Here is a 7,474-nt window from a genome sequence, read left to right as displayed (position 1 = left end):
CACCTACAGCTTCATAGATAATGTGAAAAGAAACAGAGTCAATGAAAACTGGGCAGAAAGCTTGGTTTATGTGCACTACAACTTGAGGTTGTTGAGTCATTATTGTGATCGGGCTTATGAGGATCCAACATATCAAATCTGGGACAACCACCCAGAAGATGACAATTTGGAGGATGACACTATACATATTGAAGAACTGGAAGAGGAACTTATAAGGGAGGAAGATGAAGCAGCAACCATGCCACCTCCACCATCCAGTGGCAGTGCTCGAGTTCCGAGTCTTGTTCCTTTGCTGTCGCCACCTCCATCTACACCCTCACATGGAGGGCATGTGCCTTCTAGTTCTGGTCATTGGTTTGTGCGGGAGACTCCTAGAAGACCACCACGACCTGCTCATACATTAGAATCTCATGGCAAGGGCCACGTGCAGTAGTAGATAATAGATTTACAGTTTACTTGTCTTTTCTAGTTTCTATTAGTTTTCATAATTGTTGAGTCTTGAATTTTGACTCTTTCATATCATAATGATATTTTTTTGTAAACAATATATGACTGTGAGTCGTGACAATGAAAGTTTGAAGTTTGAAGTTGGCAATTATAACTCATTGGTAATGATTCTGAATTATGAATATGATGCTTCGTGAAATTTGTTTCATTTCATTTCATAATTCATTTTATAACATTTCATTTCTTGTTAAGTTGTTAATAGTTATATATTATTTCTTGTAATGGTTAAACTTAGCTTACAAGTACAACTTTGGTGATCAGTGATAAATGTTATATATTGAATTTTCAATTTTGAAAGCTTGAAGTTGAAACTTTAAGATTGATGAATCATGATTCACGAGACTCAATTGTGGACGTGGTTGATGAAGATTATAACTTCTAGATGATTGATGTTATATGATTCAATGATCAATCTATGTATTTTGATGTTTTTTTATATCTAATTCATCATTCTACATGTTTTTGTTGACATATATATATAAAAATATAAAAAATATATAAAAATTGCTCCGAGATTTGCTCCCAAACTGGGAGCTTTTGAAAATGTCACTCCCACTCCCGTTTTCGCTCCCGCTCTTCACTTTCACTCCTACTCCCAAGTAACACTGGTCCCGATACATAGCATGGTTGAGTTGTCTATTCTCATGATTCGGATGTCAATAGGGAACTTTTTGGTTTGACATTCCCTTATTAAGTGTGGAATCTTTTTGATTTACTTCATGGGACGATGTTGTTGAGTTGGTTACAAAACCTTCACTTGGGATGTTAATCATCTGAACTGCAACATTTAAGTGTGTCGTTTCTTCAACTGACTTGTCTTCTTGAGTTGTCATATTCATTGGATCAGTATTCATTCCCTTATTTTCAACTTGGACTCTTACGACTGGAGATTTCGTTACCTCTTTTTGAGTAAATTGTTCTAGCTTGTCTTTTAATGTTTTCTTATCATCCTTAAGTTTCTTAATTTGAGTGAGTAAATTTTGATTATGGTTTCTCAGATGTAAAAGTTCTTTGGTTTTTGATTCATCAACTTTATTTTCAATGTTTTGACTTTTAAGTTTTTCATCTTTTAGATTTTTGATTTGTTCTAATAAATTTTTATTAAGGTTCTTTAACATAAAGTTTCCTCTTCTTGTTTTGATAAGTACTTCTTGAGTTCTTTCTTTGTGACCTTAGTCTTCTTCACTTGTGCAAGTAATTTTTCGATGTGGTCCTTGAGACGAGAAATTTCTTCGTCTTTTTCCATTATTTCTTTGTAATGCATATCCACAAGATTTTTATGTTCGTGTTCTAACACTTTCTTGTTTTGCTGAAGTTTGGCTATTTTTCCATTCTCTTGATCTTTTAGTTGCACTTTCTTGGTACACTGGATTACATCGTTTTGTGGGAGTGATGATGGACATTCAACTTGCAATTGGGATTCCATTTTTTTTTCTCTTCTCATTAAAATCAGCGTGTTGTCGCTTAAGTATTGTCATTAATTGTTCTATATCTCTTGTGATTGATTGTTTTTGTTCATTACTTAGAGATTCCATATTTTTTTTTTAATATTTTAATTTTTTTATTTCCCTCTTTCTTTATTAATTTTTATTTTTATTCCTCTTTTCTTTTTTTTCTTGTAATAATTTTTTTTAAATATAATTTTTTTTAATATAATTTTTGTTTTTTTTAATACCTTTTATTTTTATTTTACCCCCTTTTTTCAACCTTTTTTTTTTAAATTCAACTATATTAGGAAGCACAGAGTTATTTATTTATTTATTTTTTTTCCAAATAACCCAATTTTATTTATTTTTTTTCAATCGACACACGTCGTGTCCTGTCTCTTTCGTCCTTCGTGTCTATTGATATTCCTTGCGTTGCTCCGATCTCCTTCCAGACAACGATTATTATTGCGGTATGTAATTGTAATGGACTTGTTGGGTAGATAATGCAGCAAAAGGGCCGCATACGACAACAGTGACCAGATTGTGGCAACAATAGCAGTTGTGCGACTGTTTGTTGCAGACTCTAGTGGTAGCTCCAAATGAGTGTTGATGGTTGTGCTAGTAGTAGACGGATGCCAAAAGCGGCATGTCGGGGATGGCTTCAGTGCAGCGGTCATTGTGTGGTGGTTTCAGGAAGCTAGGGAGCGGTCGTCGTTTCCTTTGGCGGCTTACGGATTTAGTTCCAAGGTGACTGGCAATGGTTGCGCGATGGCCGCAATGAACAATGGGGGTTGCTGGAGGCTGTGGGACGATGGTGATTGGATGCAGTCGAGGTGGAGGCTGACGGGGACTTCGCAGGGCCGTCAGCTGATTGTGTGTTTACGGTGGTCTCCCATCCAATTGTTGTCAAGGCTGTCGACTGACAGTTAATGTGAATTTTTTTTGTATAATCGTTTGCTTGATATATATATATATATATATATATATATATATATATATATATATAGTTTTTATATAGTATTTTCTTATAATATTTTTTTTCAAGCTTGGATTTTTATTTATTATTATTATTATTATTATTTTAACTAAATATATATATATGTATATCTATATATATATATATATATATATATATATATATATATATATATATATATATATATATATATATATATTTTATGGCAAAAGGCTTGACGACAATATGGAGAATCTCCAGGAACTTCTGTAGCGAAATGCTTGAATTGCAACAACAATAAAGTTGACGAAGAGTTGATGGCCAAGGGCCTGGATCGAAGAGCGTGGCTCTGTGCAATGGTGAAGTAGCCAGAGGATCGACTGCTCTGATACCAAATGAAGCGAACAAAGTTCCTTCTATAGATTAATTACTCCAAAAGACTTGGAATATAAATATATCCATGAGGATACAAATATTATATATTAAATGTGTGAATAAGAATGATGATACAATGAGAGCGAGAGGCTTGCTTATATACCAAGCAAGTGTCTCTTCATGGAAAGTCATGTCTCATTTAGACATGACTCTTCAACCTAACTATTAATTAACTAATCATTATTTATGATTATTATCATTTACATTATTTCCTATATATTTATTCATAACAGACGAAAAGAAACACTATAACACCATATTTGGTTCATTTCCTCATCTGTAGGAACCCTCATTCATGTTGTTTGCTCATCATTTTTTGGTGTTGAGACAACTAAACCTACCACACCCGTGGTAACACCATCGACGGTGCAGACCCATTCCATTTGCACGTTGTCAACCTCGATTGGTTCTATGACATCAACCAACAAATCATATTCTTGCTTGTCGACCAACACAACTAGGTCTGAACCCCAACCTCAAGGCCTGGCATAACTCAAGTCAACGCTAGATAATCTTTTTTACTTAGATGAAGATATTCTAGAAGCCATGATATAACCCAGATATCCATGGGACGCCATGCACCATCGTTCATTTTTTCTATCCGAAAAAGCAGTTGTACCTACTAGCACACCTACCCACGATATCTGCGCCATAGATTCAAAAGATTTCCTACCACTAGGAAAGGTCGATTGGTTCAAAAATCCCATCCCAACACCCGATGCGTTTGACGAAGGGAACATGTCAAATATTCACCTACCATCAAGGTGAATATTTCAAACAAACCTGGAAAAGTCGAAGAGATCTCCTTGGGGAACACCGAAATGTTTACCATTTAGACCATTTAGGTATGTCAAAATAGATCAAGAATATTATATTTTTTCATGTGTGTCTGTGTCATATGTAATATGTAATGGAGTCTGCATTTAAAAAATGTTGACATACTTACATTACATTTAACATCTAATGCTTACACATCTCCCCTATACTGGGCTGTATAGCAACTCTCGGTGCAACGATATCACACTTAATTTCAACTCCGGATATGGGGAAAATTTGAAATCTCAAGTTATGATACAAAACTTGTTCACTGAAAAAATATTTAACTGACACATCATCCAGGATACATGGGAGCACAATCAAACCTGAATTTCAATAAGTTGCAGCTTTGCCTGTCGCAAAAAGAGCTTCGACTATCTAAATGTCTCAATACTGTGATTTCATAAAAGGAATGCCACATGATTATAAAATCCTCACCTGTTGTCAAATGCCCTAAAACATGGTTCTTTGAAGCAATCTCAGCTTCCTTTTCTAAATTGTCTCTACCAGTGTTGATAATATCGCCGATGTTTCGGCGATATTCGTAAATATCGCGCGATTTTGGCGAAAACGAAATTTCGGCTGGAAAATAGCGCGATATTTTCGTGTTTTTAAAATCTCGCGAGATTTCCGAAATTGCGGCGATATTTTCATAAATATCGCGCCACGACTGTAAATATCGCGGGTTAGGTTTAATGTGGTTATAAAATGGTTATATTGTTTTGGTGAACCCGTCACTTTGTTAATGTTTTCGTTGCTGGAGAGAGACGGAACCTGGCGGTCGGTGCTGCAGCCTGCGAAGGAGGGTTTACCCGGTGCAATCGTCCGAGTCCCGACGTCTTGACTCTTCGCTGTTCAACGTCCAGCCGTCAACGCAACGCTGCAGCCTAAGGTATTCAAGATTGTCTTGTTCACAACTTCGATTGTGAACAAGACTATAACACTTGTCATCGATATATATTATAAAGGGTTTATATATTGTTGAACAGACCATAAGAGATGTTGAGTGACGAGTCTGCCATTCCTAGAGTACTGCCGCATATAACAAATCTGATGTCACAAATAAATTATAATAGTGAAGTTTATAAATTATAATAACTTCAGATCTTCAAACTTCCAGGAGGATCATTCCTTTCAAAATCTTTGCTTACAGAAATGTCTTCAACAGAATCTCTGTTCTGCTACCTAAAGCTTAGTATAGAAGATTTCTGGCACTCTCAAGTTAATACTACCATAATCCTCACAGCCATAGGGTTTATCTATATACCACACAACCATAAGGTTTCTCTGCACATGTAAAAGGGTCCTTTGCATTCAGATATATCTGCTATACTGTCCAGACTCCAAACATATCAAGGTTACTGTTAGGCTTTAGCAAGATCACTGTCTGTATGGTAATAAGTTATAACAAGGTCACTGTCATGTCACAACAACTATCATTACAGTCATCAGGTCACTATGTCAAGATTACTGCTGTCATGCTGCCATTAATTACTTTCATCAAGATCTTGTTATAGAAGGTTGCTACCCAGTTCACAGGTCACTGACATAATCCTTCATCAAGGACTCTTGCCATGAACACAATCATGCCTTCAAGTCACCAACACAACGCCAAAGTCACCGTCAAAGGTAACTGCCTTATGAGGTTACTGTCACACTGTCATGACTCATGAGTCTCAACATGCATGTAACCAACAGAATTTGGTCAAACCCTGTAGCATCCAACCCAACATCAACAAATCTGTTCTCAGTTCTTGAAAACACTAATCCTTTTTTGGGGGCTTAAAAGTTAACACGTCATGTTTTGCCAGTACTCTTTCCTGATGCCTTCTTGTATTGGACCATGTAAAGCAGCCTCCAATATCATGATGTTTATGGCTGCAATTCACATTAAAAACTTGATGTGTTGATTTTATTTTACATCAACTCTTATTTCACCTCCTACAATTACTTGTCTACCTTATTAAAATCCCCTCTCAACACTCATTTAGCCTCAGAAAGATTGTTAGTGAACCAATATTAGAAGAATAGATGGAGCATAATCCCATGTTTTGGCCTGAGATTAGGAAAGTTGCCTTCCCACTCTACCATATTGAAATCTTTCACAACAGTTGCCCTCCCACTCTACCATATTGAAATCTTTCCCAACAGTTGCTTATCCTCAGAAGATAGCATATAAGCCAACATTAGAAGCATAAATATAAATGCTTTTATTATCCTCAATGTATACAGTTACACTGCCTGTAGCAGCCAAATCGCAGTCCTCTAACGCTGTTATTGAATACATTTATATTTTATGATTTTAATGTCTTTTGACTCTTTTCTACATAGCTTGACTAGGGTCCTTTGTGTGAAGATTGCAGATTGTAGAACTTTGTTAAAGTTTAGTCCATTTGTCTTTGAAGAATGAGGATTTGATATTGAGACCTGCACCCATGGAATTTCGTAAATTCGTATTACTTATTAAGTTATTAAGTTACTAATTCCAAATTTTTTTTGGTGCTGTAGGTTTCCTTTTGAGTTAGCCCACTACAAAATACAAATATGCCAAAAAACTTGGACCCATTTTGGGAGTATGGGATCCCTGATGGTGGGACAAATCGTGCATATCTTTCATGCAAATTGTGTGGGGACAAGATGACAGGTGGGGTTACACGACTGAAATACCATCTTGCTAGACTCCCTGGACATGATGTTGGCATTTGTAAAGTTTCTAGTCCGGAGTTTATACGAAAAGCTCTTGAGGCAATTGAAGAAAAGGACAGAAAGAAGGAAGAGGCGGAAAGAAACAAAGCTGAACGTGCAGGTAGATCTTTTGGGATATCTTCTCCTGATTTTGATGTTCAGGGTAGTGGCCCTACTGGCCCTAGTGGGAGGGGCTCCACAACTGGCACACCATCACATGCTAGCGCTACTGCTAGTGTGAATGCGAGGTCATCATTTTTTGTTCCACGAACAGGAGCTGGAGCACAACCTGGCATAAAATCGCTTTATAAAAAAAAGGAGAAGGAAGAAGCAGATAGAGTCATGGGGAGGTGTATTTATTGGAGCGACTTACCTCTCAGCATCACAAAAACCAATCCATTTTGGCAACCAATGTGTGATGCTATTGCTGTTGTGGGCCCAGGGTACAAAAGTGCCACATATGAGGAGTTGCGGGGGCCAATTCTTCAAGCAGAAAAACAGGACATCAACTCTAGATTGGCGGAGTTGAAACAGACATGGGAAGTCACTGGATGCACAGTGATGTCTGATGGTTGGACAGATAGGAAGGGTAGGACCCTTCTAAATTTCTTGGTACATTGTCCTAAAGGTACCATGTTTATTAAATCGT

Source organism: Pinus tabuliformis, chromosome 7 (genome assembly GCF_031772625.1).
Source record: "Pinus tabuliformis cultivar Carrire ecotype Pingquan chromosome 7, CPIR1, whole genome shotgun sequence".
In the NCBI taxonomy this organism is placed as follows: domain Eukaryota; kingdom Viridiplantae; phylum Streptophyta; class Pinopsida; order Pinales; family Pinaceae; genus Pinus; species Pinus tabuliformis.
This window is presented reverse-complemented; position numbering follows the sequence as displayed.